Below are 14,020 nucleotides of genomic sequence, written 5' to 3' on the forward strand. Positions count from 1 at the left end.
TCTCCTACCTTACGAGGGGCCAAGTGCACCCAGTGCCCCCAAACCCCAATGGTGGCTGCTCGGGTAACACAGCGGGACAGGGAAGGGAGGTTCTCTTTACTCTAAGATCTCGAATGGGAATACCGAGGATTATTCCGAGACAGGGAGGGAAGAATCCAATAAAACCCCAGAGTTAGTGGCTCCACAAAGACAATTCCCACCCGAATGCTGCCCAATCCACGAGCAGGAGGAGGGACAGCCCTCAGTGATTCCTGTGTATTTTCCCTGGAAGCCTCAAGAAATGATAATGATCATGAATCAGGCCCCAGATAGAAAAGAAAAACCAGCACAGTTTGCTCAGTGTGTCCGCAGTACAAAAATGTTTACTGCGATTCCACAAGATTCTGCATGACGAGGGGTGGAAATGGAAGGCACATTTGAGATACCAAAGCTATCAGGAGTTACAGGTGGGAAAACATAGTGAGAATGAACAGACAGACCAGATTATTCAAGCCTTGGGAAGGGCTCTCTAGCAACCTGTTAACATCAGTAAAGTACTTGAATGCAAACCTAAGCCTGGGGAATCGGGACCAGACTATTGGTCGTGATTTGTGGCCTGCTACGGCACCTTCGCAGGAGACCAAGCCTTTAATGATGGGAATCTGTCCCCCCAGTTTAATGCCCTACTGCTCCAATGCTTACCAATTAAGATAGCCAAAACAATTAAAAATAATATGGATTGGCCTGACAATGACCGAAATCGAATATGATGAGCTTTAACATATCATTGCGACCCGACTTTCGAATCCCGATCAACCCTGAAGGGAACTAATATTAAAAGTGACTATGTTCAGTGGAAAGGAGGATGTGAGTGGGCTACATCTGGGGATCAGAAATGGGAACAAAAACCTACCAAGGGACAGGTGGGGACAACAACCCGTTTAGAAATTGAAAAGCAAGGATGCTTCCTACTGTGAGTTCCACCCCTGAAGAAGAGCCCAATGTAATATTGCAAGTTGCTGGAATTTCATTTCTGTTTATGACTGATGTGGGGGCAATCACAACCACTCTTGATCTGGAAATAGTATCGGAAAAGGGATTCCAGATTTCAGACACTACAATCACTCTGTCTGGGTTCGAAGACACGGAACGTACGTATTCACGTACCCAGCCACTGCAGGTGAAACTCCAGGGGAACCAGTGTGAGGTTTCATTTACAGTCACCACCAGACGGGGGTGTAATCTAGCAGGGAGAGACTTGCTCTGTATGTTGGAAGTTGAGATTCTCTGCACAGATTCTCTATCACCCTGCAACTGGCAAACAACCGACAGCTTCCCTAGTTTCTGAACCCCCCCAGTGGTGGGCACTTAATCCGGACTCCACTGCGTTTGAACCCCGTCTGCCAGCGGCCGACTCTCGTGTGACTCTGTGCTTTGATAGATAGATAGATAGATAGATACTTTATTCATCCCCATGGGGAAATTCAACTTTTTTTTTCCAATGTCCCATACACTTGTTGTAGCAAAACTAATTACATACAATACTTAACTCAGTAAAAAATATGATATGCATCTAAATCACTATCTCAAAAAGCATTAATAATAGCTTTTAAAAAGTTCTTAAGTCCTGGCGGTAGAATTGTAAAGCCTAATGGCATTGGGGAGTATTGACCTCTTCATCCTGTCTGAGGAGCATTGCATCGATAGTAACCTGTCGCTGAAACTGCTTCTCTGTCTCTGGATGGTGCTATGTAGAGGATGTTCAGAGTTATCCATAATTGACCGTAGCCTACTCAGCGCCCTTCGCTCAGCTACCGATGTTAAACTCTCAAGTACTTTGCCCACGACAGAGCCCGCCTTCCTTACCAGCTTATTAAGACGTGAGGCGTCCCTCTTCTTAATGCTTCCTCCCCAACACGCCACCACAAAGAAGAGGGCGCTCTCCACAACTGACCTATAGAACATCTTCAGCATCTCACTACAGACATTGAATGACGCCAACCTTCTAAGGAAGTACAGTCGACTGAGGTACAGACCTTACGGGGTGCGTCACTGAGGAAAGCCAATATTATGCACCCCTCGAGGGACAGAATTTCCCATTCACGGTGATTGGACACATTAAAGGAAGAGAGGGCAGTTCATTACTGTCCGAAGTTCTGGATTTCCTTTGGCGACAGACAGGACTGGTGGTTCCCCATACCAGCAACAGGATTTGCCCTGGGTTCCCTGCCTACACCCTGACAAAACAAGCCTCCAGCACCAAGGAGACTGGCAAGATTTCCTGTGGGCTAACCCCGATACTGGAAGGAGTTGGAAGTGAAGACGGGACAGGACATTGGCTGTGACCAGTGGGGTACTGCAAGGTTCGGTGCTAGGACCGCAGCTGTTTAAAATATACATTAATGATTTAGATGAAGGCATTAAAAGTAACATTAGCAAATTTGCTGATGACACAAAGCTGGGTGGCAGTGTGAAATGTCAGGAGGATGTTATGAGAATGCAGGGTAACTTGGACAGGTTGGGTGAGTGGGCAAATGTATGACAGATGCAGTTTAATGTGGATAAATCACAGGTTATCCACTTTGGTGGCAAGAACAGGAAGGCAGATTACTATCTAAATGGAGTCAAGTTAGGAAAAAGGGAAGTACAACGAGATCTAGGTGTTCTTGTACATCAGTCAATGAAAGCAAGCATGCAGGTACAGCAGGCAGTGAAGAAAGCTAATGGCATGCTGGCCTTTATAACAAGAGGAATTGAGTATAGGAGTAAAGAGGTCCTTCTGCAGCTGTACAGGGCCCTGGTGAGATCCCACCTGGAGTATTGTGCGCAGTTTTTGGTCTCCAAATTTGAGGAAGTACATTTTTGTTATTGAGGGAGTGCAGCGTATGTTCACAAGGTTAATTCCCAGAATGGTGGGACTGTCATATGTTGAAAGATTGGAGCGACTGGGCTTGTATACACTGGCATTTAGAAGGAGGAGAGGGAATCTGATTGAAACATATAAGATTATTAAAGGATTGGACACGCTGGAGGCAAGAAGCATGTTCCCGCTGATGGGTGAGTCCAGAACTAGAGGCCACAATTTAAGAATAAGGGGTAGGCCATTTAGAACTGAGATGCGGAAAAACTTTTTCACCCAGAGAGTGGTGGATATGTGGAATACTCTGCCCCAGAAGGCAGTGGAGGCCAAGTCTCTGGATGCATTCAAGAGAGAGTTAGATAGAGCTCTTACAGATAGCGAGGTCAAGGGGTATGGGGAGAAGGCAGGAACGGGATACTGATTGTGTATGATCAGCCATGATCACAGTGAATGGCGGTGCTGGCTAGAAGGGCCGAATGGCCTACTCCTGCACCTACTGTCTATTATCTAGTAAAACTCTCTTTTAATATTGACCAAACGCAAGGCGTTGTACCCAATCTCTGAGCAACTGCAGACCATGAAGTCGGCCGCACCAACTGCCTCCTGTCCGGATCACCATGAAAGAAGGACAGACTCTCCCATCCATTTAGCAATATCCCCTCAATCCCGAGGCAACATTTTATGAGGATGGAAGCTCTTTTGTGGATCCAGCAAGATAACAATATTCTGACTATACGATAGTGATGGACAGTGAATTAATTGAGCAGGCCTCTTTAGAAGCAGCTTTTTCCACCCAGAAGGCTGAGCTGTTTGACTCGTGCCTGTATCCCAGCATCAGACAAAAGTGGGAATGTTTACACAGACTCCGTTTTGCATTTGGAATGGCACATGACTACGGGGCTCTCTGGGAACATGGGGATTCCTGACTTCCTCTGGCCACCCCATTAGTAATGCCACCTTTGTAAACAACTTACTCACCGCTCTACAGCTACCTCGAGTTTTGGCTATTATTAAATGTGCAGCCCACACCCGCATGACTAACCTGGTCACTAAAGGCAATGCTTTAGCAGATTAGACAGCGAAAACTGTGGCAAAATCCCCAGTAGCTGTAGTCCCCTCGGGTTCCCGTCAAACAACCTTCCGTGACTAAAGCAGAATGGGTTTGCCAGACATGCAGGAGGTACGTAATTTTCAGGGGGACACTTCTGAGGAGGAGTGAAAACTGCGATCCCAGATGGGGTGCCAGAAAGACCCCAACATAGGTTTTTGGATCACCCAGTGGGACAGGTTTGTGTTCCTACACAGTTTTTACCAATATTGTTTGATTATGTACGTAATTGTACACACCTGGGCCCTGCACACCAGGTACGACTCCCTTGACAGTTGGACCTTTCTCGTGTCTACAAGTTGATTTTATTGAATTGCCTAGAGTACATTGCTATAGATACTGCTTAGTTATTATAGATATGCTTAGTAGATGGATTGAAGCAATTCCATCTACCATCAATCCTGCTGACTGTTGTGAAGGTATTATTACGGGATATAATTCCCAGGTACGGCCTGACAGAGATGCTGAGCTCTGACAATGTTTACTTTCACCATAAAGTGTGGGCCAAAGGGGTACATAATGAACTAGCTATCCAGCAACAATTCCACTGTGTACACCACCCATGGGCCGCTGGCAGAGTGGAAAGAGCCAATGGCACTCTGAAGAGTAAACTGGCCAGACTAACAGCGGAGACTGGACTCACTTGGTTGAAGGTCCGACCATTAGCCCGATTCCACATGAGGGTTACCCCACAGGGGAAAACAGGGTTGTCACCAGCTGAAATCATTTCTGGATGGCCCACGAGGACACGCTGGGAACAAAGTCTCAGGATTAAAGGCAAAGTGAATAAGAATAAGGAACCTTGGTTCTCGACGGATATTGGAACTCTGATAAAGAAGGAGAGAGATGTATGACATGTATAAGAAACAGGGAGCAAATAAGGTACTTGAGGAGTATAAAAAGTGCAAACAAATACTTAAGAAAGAAATCAGGAGGGCTAAAAGAAGACATGAGGTTGCTTTGGCAGTCGGGGTGAAGGATAATCCTAAGAGCTTCTACAGATATGGGATAAATTGGTCCTATTGAAGATCAGAGTGGTCGGCTATTTATGGAACCAAAAGAAATGGGGGAGATCTTAAATGTTGTTTTTTTTGCGCCTGTATTTACTAAGGAAACTGGTATGGAGTTAATGGAAATAAGGCAAACAATTCGTGAGGTCATGGAACCTTTTCAGATAGAAGAGGAGGAGGAGCTTACTATCTTGAGGCAAGTCAGAGTAGATAAATCTCCAGGACCTGACAGTGTGTTCCCTCGGACTTTGAAGAAGACTAGTGTTGAAATTGCAGGGGCCCTGGCAGATATACTTAAAATGTCGTTACCTACGGGTGAGGTGCCAGAGGATTTGAGGATAGCTGATGTTGTTCTGTTGTATAAAAAAGGCTCTAAAAGTAATCCAGGAAATTATAGGCCGGTAAGTTTGACGTTGGTAGTGGGTAAATTATTGGAAGGAGTACCAAGAGATAGGATCTACAAGCATTTAGATAGACAGGGACCTATTAGGGCAAGTCAACATGGCTTTGTGTGTGGTAGGTCATGTTCAACAAATCTATTAGAGGTTTTCGAGGAGGTTACAAGGAAAGTGGATGAAAGCAAGACAGTGGATGTTGTCTGTATGGACTTCAGTAAGGTCTTTGACAAAGTCCCGCACCGGAGGTTACTTAGGAAGATTCAGGTACATGGTAAGGTAGTAAATTTGATTAGACATTGGCTCAATGGAAGAAGTCAGAGAGTGGTAGTGGAAGATTGCTTCTCTGAGTGGAGGCCTGTGACTAGTGGTGTGCCACAGGGATCAGTGCTGGGTCCATTGTTATTTACTATTTATATCAATGATCTGGATGATAATTTGGTAAATTGGATCAGCAAATTTGCTGATGATACAAGGATTGGAGGAATAGTGGACAGTGAAGAAGGTTTTCAACGCTTGCAGAGGGATCTGGACCAGCTAGAAAAATGGGCTGAAAAACGGCAGATGCAGTTTAATACAGACATGTGTGAGGTATTTCACTTTGGAAGGAAAAAACAAGGTAGAACATACAGGGTAAATGGTAGGGCACTGAGGAGTGCACTAGAACAGAAGGATCTAGGAATACTGATTCCAAATTCCCTAAAAGTGGTGTCACAGGTAGATAGGGTGGCAAAGAGAGCTTTTAGTACATTGCCTTTATGAATCAAAGTATTGAGTATAAGACTTGGAATGTTATGGTGAGATTGTATAAGGCATTGGTGAGACCGAATTTGGAGTACTGTGTGCAGTTTTAGTCACCGAATTACAGGAAGGATATTAATAAGGTTGAAAGAGTGCAGAGAAGGTTTACAAGGATGTTGCCGGGACTTGAGAAACTGAGTTACAGAGAAAGGTTGAATAGGTTAGGACTTTATTCCTTGGAGCGTAGAAGAATGAGTGGAGACTTGATAGAGGTATATAACATTATGATGGGTACAGATAGAGTGAATGCAAGGAGGCTTTATCCACTGAGGCTAGGGGAGAAGAAAACCCAGAGTATTTGGGTTAAGGGTGCAGGGCGAAAAGTTTAAAGGGAACATTGGGAGGGCTTCTTTACAACTGGTTCTTCTGGGCACATTCAGTCTCACTCCCAACCATTTCCTAGCTTCCTTTGTACAGGTATGTAATGTCTAAAGGACCAGTGTTTGAGTAAATGAGACTCACCAAACTTTCTCCTGACTGAATCAATGGAAACCCTGAGTCAGATGGGTTCTCTCCAGTTGATGCTCTCAGTCCTTGGGCTGGTTCACTTGTTGCTGTTCCCATGTATTCAGTTGTGGTTTGCTTCCAGTTGCGGTTTTTCTTCCAATAAATTTCTCACCACAGGTCTAACTTTAACCAGAGAGATAATGAAGCACATTAACAATAAAAAGGAGAACCAAACATTTCTGCTTAATGTTACTCTGAACAAAACTCACTGACAGTTAAACATTGAAAGCAGATTTAATGATCTCTGTGAACAATCTTTTATTGTCCCTCACATGTCACAAAACAATATGGGATAAGAAGGAGCCATCATTCAGTCATGGTATGATACAAGACACAGGAACAGAATTAGATGATTCGATCCATCTAGTCTGCCCCACCATTCAACCATGGCTGATTTTTGTTCCAACACCATATTCCTGTCTTCCTCCTGTAACCCTGCAGCTACTTAGCAATCTGGAATATATTAATCTCTGTCATAAATATACCCAAATGGCAGCCTCAACCAACCTCTGCGGCAACAAATTCCACAGATCAGACATCTTTTAGCCAAAAAATTTTTCTCATCTCAGTTTTAAAGAGAAGTATCTTTACTCTGAGACTGTGCGGTCAGATCACAGACTCTCCGTCTAATGGAAACATCCCCTCCCTTTCCAGTGTATCCAGGCTTTTGAGCATTCGGTAGGCTTACTTAACCATACATCCCCCCACCACCCCCACCGTCCCTCTGAACTCCATTGAGCATAGGCCCAGACCCATCAAATGCTCCTCAAACATAAAACCGATCATTCCTGAGATTATTCATGTAAACTTCGTTAGCAACAACTGTACTGAACACATTTCCAGCAATAACAGACAAAATGGTACCAGATAATTGACAGGGAAAAGTTGTGCTTTCTTTACTGATGTACTATCACAGAACGAGTCATTTCCATTTCCAGGTTAAATCAGGTCCATTTCAGGAAACACAAATCAGTCCAAGGTGAATGTAATAAAAAGAAATTGGAATTACCAGAAACACTCAGCAGGTAAGGAACAGCTTTGGGATCTATAATTCAGGTTAATAACGTTTCATCCGAATGACTTCAAACATTTCAGATTTTAGTGCAGATCTCCAGCAACTTGAAATTCTGCTTGATTTCCACCAATTTTACTTGGATCAAAAACTGATATCCCAGGACCCAACCTCACAGAGTCGCACAGCTGAACCTGCCACTCACCGACCCTGAGAGTCTCTTGGACTCGAGTCCCATGCTTAGTGACGTTTCCTGGGGTTACACCCATTGCTACTTGCCATCTATGTCAATAATTTAGTTGAGAAAGTACAGGGTATGGGTAGAGAGTTTGCAGCAAGTTCAAACAATTACTTTTTTTGAAAGACAGTCAGTATGAACACTCCCCTCTCTTTCCCTCTCCCCACTCAGAACTGACCAAAAGCTACTTCAGAAGGTGCAAGAGTAACCACTGCGAGGGAATGGGAGTGGTTTCAAAGGGCTGGGCTGCTGGAAGCACATTACCAGACCTGGACTGATTGCATATGGGTCTGACAGAGGCATAACTGGTACTTCTGGGCACATTCAGTCTCACTCCAACTATTTCCTACCTTCCTTTGTACAGGTATGTAATGTCTATGTGTGTTATTGGGTAACCACTTGTGAGAAAGGACACTCTGTGTCGTATGTGGATTTAGAACAACGACGGATAAGACCTACAGCGACTGTTATCCTGTTTTACCACTGTGGAATTTGTGGAATTCAATGTAATTGCCTTCTCTCGACATTCACCTTGGATTACAAATATCTCTCTCTCGATGAACTGAACTTTCATACTTCACCATCTCAAGACTTTGAGCTTGGTATTCCCTGAGCTCAGTGGTTTGGGAGTTATATTTACACATATGTGTACTCATAACACTTTTAACTTTTGATTATTTTGCTTAATTTGTTATATTATAAGTAGATACAAATAAAGACAGTGGTTTTAACATCAAAAAAGGTAAAAGGGTTAACACTTCATTAAAAAAATAGCAGCCTGTTTTTCTGAAAGAAACTGCTGATGATCAACCAATGTACTAAGCCAGGGGTGGGCAAACTTTTTGACTTGTGGGCCACAAAGTGTTCTAAAATTTGACAGGGGGGCCGGACCAGGAGCAGATGGACGGAGTGCTTTGGTAATACACCTCATAAGAGAAAATAAAATATCATGGGATATGTAGAAAACATGTGCTTTAATTTCAATTGAAAATGAACAAATGCATTGCAACAAAATATCTGTCTTTGAAGTGCCATGGTATTTAGCTATTTATTGAAATGACTTTTAAAACACTGAAAATTAAATGAATAAAGTACAGCTTTTTTAATAGTAACAGTTATTATTTTAAAGCACTGAAAATTCTGTTATCCTTCAAGATATTATCATCATCACTCTCCTCCTGACTGTCTTTATTTCAAAATCGGTAGGAGATGCAGGTCGACTTGTCCTGCTCCTTCTTATTCAATTGTCCCCTGTGCCAAAACTCAACAACGACCAGCACAAGGTCAGAACAGTGACAGTGCCCCAGTATGCGGAGCGCGTTATTTGATCTGGAGCGCATTTTTTATTTTGAGAACGTACGTGCACCTGCGCACTACTCATGTCCATCACTTAACAGAAATGACATGTAACATGTAAGGCTTATTGAAAAAAATATTTTCAAATGCATTTTTTTTACATAACACAACGAAGAAACTTATTTTTAATTTCAGTGGGAACAGTGTTGTTGGTCTCCCTTTTTAGCCAGCGCATCAAAGTCTGGATTTAGTTTTGTTGTGGTGAAAACGCCAGAGTTGCGGGGGAAAAAACGTTAACAAGGTTTATTAATATAATTTCATCAAGTTCTACGGGCCGGATTAAAAAGCTTAACGGGCCGCATATGGCCCCCGGGCCGTAGTTTGCCCATGCCTGTGCTAAGCCATGCTGAGCCATATTTCTTCTTGTGGGTAGCTAGCTAGGGTTTCAGGATGCTTCTCTCCTTGTGCACTCATGTGTAGAGATAGGACAGTGTCAGTCTGCTCTGTGTGTGTAAGCCATTAGGACTATTTTGTAACTTGTCTTTAGGGATGTCTTGTAGTAAGTAGCTTTGGCTCCAGCCTGTCTTGTGTGGGTAGTATCTGGATGGATATATCTGCGGTGTAAGAGGAATTGTTGGTCAGTTACTGGATTCGGTGGGAACAGTCATTGACTGTTCCTGTTTGAGCGACTAACTGAGTAAGCCCCGGGTACTTGGAATAAAGAGTTTGTACTTATACGGTCTCTGAGAGACTTTCTCCGGATTCGATTTCCACAGAATGGGAGTGGTTTTAAAGGGCTGGGCTGCTGGAAGCACAGTATCAGACCTGGACTGATTGCAACTGGGTCTGGCAGAGGCATAACTGGTTCTTCTGGGCACATTCAGTCTCACTCCAGCTGTTTCCTACCTTTCCTTGTACAGGTATGTAATGTCTAAAGGACCAGTGTTTGAGTGAATGAGACTCACCAAACTTTCTCTTGACTGAATCACTGGAATCTCCGAGTCAGATGGGTTCTCTCCAGTTGAAGCTCTCAGTCCTCGGGCTGGTTCACTTGTTGCTGTTCCCTCGTCTTCAGTCGTGGTTTGCTTCCAGTTGGGTTTTTCTTCCAATAAATCTCTCATCGCAGGTCTAACTTTAACCAGAGAGATAATGGAGCACATTAACAATAAAAAGGAGAACCAAACATTTCTGCTTAATGTTACTCTGAACAAATCTCACTGAAACTTAAACATTGAAGGCAATACAGTAATGATCTCAGTGAACAATCGGTTATTGTCCCTCACATGACACAAGACGATATGGGATCAGAAGGAGCCAATATTCAGTCATGGTAAGACATAAGGAACAGAACTAGGTGATTTGATCCATCTGATCTGCTCCACCACTCAACCACAGCTGATTTTCATTCCAACACCATATTCCTGCCTTCCTCCTGTAACCCTGAGCTACTCAGCAATCAGGAATATGTTAATCTCTGCCATAAATATACCCAAATGGCAGCCTCAACCAACCTCTGTGGCAACAAATTCCACAGATCAGACATCTTCTGGCCAAATTTTTTTCTCCACTCAGTTTTAAAGGGAAGCTTCTTTATTCCGAGACTGTGCTGTCAGATCACAGTCTAATGGAAACATCCTCTCCATGTCCACTGTATCCAGGCTTTTCAGCATTCGGTAGGTTTACTTAACCATACATCCCTCCACCACCCCCACCGTCCCTCTGAACTCCACCCCCACCATCCCTTTGAACTCCAGGTCCAGAACCATCAAATGCTCCTCATACATAAAGCCGATCATTCCTGAGATTATTCATGTGAACCTCATTAGCAACAACTGCACTGAACACATTTCCAGCAATAACAGACAAACTGGTACCAGGATAATTGACAGGGAAAAGTTGTGCTTCATTTACTGATGTACTATCACAGAATGAGTCATTTCCATTTCCACGTTAAATCAGGTCCATTTCAGGAAATATAAACCAGTCCAGGGCGAATGTAATAAAAGGAAGCTGGAATTACCAGAAACGGTCAGCAGGTAAGGAAGAGCTGCGGGGAGGGGAACAAACTTTACATATCAGGTTAATGACGTTTTGTCAGAATAACTTCAAACATTTACAGTTTTTAGTGCAGATCTCCAGCAACTTGAGATTCTGCTTGATTTCCACCGAATGACAGACTGGTGACAGTGAGGGGTGGGGGAATTTCCAAACACAGTTTGAACACCAGACTCACGGGTCTATTCCTACTGTTGTAAACTCGAAAAAGCCGATCCGGAGACGTCAGAACACACCATAGCTACTGAATTAATGATACATACTACTGTATAAAAGATTCAAAAATGACAAAGTTAGAAGAAACAAAAAGAACTTTGTCATATATACTTTGACCCTCACCAAATTTTTAACAACACAGCATAGAAAGTTTCCCATCCGGACACTTCACGTTCTGCATGGTAACTGCTCCGCCCGAGACTGTGAGGAACGGCACAGACCTTCGGATACAGAGCAGCACATCACAGAAACCACTCTCGCCCCTAGACTTCCCAGTCCCTCGGTAAAGCAGGCAGTGAAATCAAACCTGGGACGTTCTCCTTTCTCACCCACCCCACTCCGGGAGAAGACACAACAGCCATAAAGCTCCAGGACAAATGTGAGGAGCCTCAGGAAACGAGGAGAGTTCGGGGAAGTTAATGAGACTCAGCGGCCAAAATCACACCACGTGATCTGGCGTCACAAAGCGGAGGGCGGGGCGAATCTGCGGCACACAGCCTCACGTGACCTGTCGGCGGGACTACCATTTCAACTCTGCGGAAACAGACAGCCTGGGCTCCTGGTTTGGATCGTTCAATGCAGATTAAGTGAAGTCAACACATTTCTGACGAGCCCAGATAGTTTGGAAACAAATGAATTCCTGGCCCTCAGTTCGGGGCTCACGGCCAACATCGGATCTCCCCGCTCGGGATCGGTCTCAATACTCACCGATGGGAAAGAGATATCTTCGGCCCACAGACAGTGATCCTGACGGAAGAGACGAAAGTCTTTCACGAACACACAGCCGACCCACTTCAGCTCTGAGCGAGAGGATTACACCGTCCACCCGGAGACTGTGAACATGCGCGAAGAGATTGTTACATCATCGGGAGGCGGGGCCTCCGAAACAGACGCGCAGATGCTGCCCATCTGCGGTTATATGGGAGGGGCAAACGGGATCACGTGTCAGGATTGGGGACCACCACCCCACCCCCCACCCCCGCCCCAGGCAGAGACTCCAGCTACTCATTAGTCTGTGGACAGAAGCAAACTTGCCGCTCACATCTCCTCTCACCTTAAATGTATTAGACATTTCAACCCCCAGGAAAAATATATCGGCTGTCCACTCTATCTATTCCTCTCGTAATCTTATAAACGTCCATCCAGTCTCGCCCCAGCCTGCGCCGCTCTGGAGAAATCAACACAAGTTTGCCCAGCCTCTCGTTATAGCTCATGCTCTCTAATCCAGACAGTGTCCTGGTAAACCTCTTCTGCGCCCTCTCCAAAGCCCCGACATCCTTCCGAGAATGGGGGCGACCAGAACTGTATGAAACACTCCAGATGTGGTCTAACTAGTTTTATAAAACTGTGTTACGAACTGTAACTTTTTAGAAACGAACCAGCAGCAACAGAGTTCACACTGGAGTCTGGTTTTGATGTTAAAACCACTCTCTTTATTAGTATATACTTATAAAATAGTAACTTAACAAAATAAAGGGAAGTTGACAGAGTTAAGTGTATATATGTATAAATATAACTCCCAGACTATCGATCGTGAGGGAACAAAGCTCAGAGTCTTGAGATGGTAAAGTAGGAAAGTTCAGAAATCCATGGAATAAATGATGGGAGAGAGATATTTGTAATCCAAGGTGAAACGTAGAGAAAAGGCCGTTACATCAAAATAACCGCCGACGAACTTCTTATCCGTTGAATCCGTCCACATACGAGTTATCAGCGAAAGTAACCTGTCACAGGAATACCGTCTTCCAGGGGTTACCACACAACATACCCAGGCAAGGGTTAATACAAGATATTCCAAAATCCACTGTTATGGATTATACGAAGTGACAGCCACACACATTCGTTGTGGTTCCGTGTACCGATGATCAACCCACTCTTGTGGGCATAGGAGAGTTCCAAGCCTCAGCTGCGACTAACTGAAGCGATCAGCTTTTCCAGTCTCTCTCTCTCTCTCTTTAGACTGGCCGCCTGCCTGTCTGCAGATCGCTCTCTCTCTCTTATGGTTCAGTCCACAGTCAGCGCTGTCAGCCTGTGACTGACGTCATAGTCCCGCCTCCTCACGCCGGCGCTCTTAAAGAAACAGTCACAGTACGACCGCAGGCTCGTAACAGCCGCAACACAACTTCCCGACTTTTGAACTCAGTGCTTCAACTAATAAAGAAAACCATGCCATTTGCCTTCTTAACCACCCGATCAATCTGTGCAGTCTCTTTCAGGGAGCGATGCACTTGGAGTCTAAGATCTCTCTGATCATCAACACTGTTCAGGGTTTTGCATTTAACAGTGTACTGTCTCATACATTCGACCTACCGAGCTGCCAAGATGATCATCACTAATCAAATCTCAGTGAGATTTCTCAGGTCCTGTTGAATTTATTGCCAAGTGTACAAGTACGGGAAGGTACAGGTACAGAGAAACACTGACTTGTGGCAGCATCACAGGCAAGTACATTCCGTTAACACATGGAACACAAAATATACGATTCTCTGTCAGTAACAGTCTGTAAATATGTTTTATGTCATTAACGATATATAAAATACATT

The 14,020-nt window shown here is 44.3% G+C and overlaps 1 protein-coding gene across 1 annotated transcript in view; it reads right to left on the reverse strand.

Annotated features, from left to right (window-relative positions):
• Window positions 1-12,323, reverse strand: part of LOC140722903 (uncharacterized) — a 93,576-nt gene extending 81,253 nt beyond the window's left edge. Inside the window, exons 1-3 of the mRNA XM_073037544.1 lie at window positions 12,186-12,323; window positions 10,172-10,338; window positions 6,616-6,783 (exon numbers count right to left, since the gene is read on the reverse strand). The gene's annotated coding sequence lies outside the window, so the exon portion shown is untranslated. The remainder of the gene's footprint in view (window positions 1-6,615; window positions 6,784-10,171; window positions 10,339-12,185) is intronic.
• Between the last annotated feature and the right edge of the window lie 1,697 nt (window positions 12,324-14,020).

The sequence above is a fragment of the Hemitrygon akajei genome, unplaced genomic scaffold (genome assembly GCF_048418815.1).
Source record: "Hemitrygon akajei unplaced genomic scaffold, sHemAka1.3 Scf000092, whole genome shotgun sequence".
Classification (NCBI taxonomy): Eukaryota; Metazoa; Chordata; class Chondrichthyes; order Myliobatiformes; family Dasyatidae; genus Hemitrygon; species Hemitrygon akajei.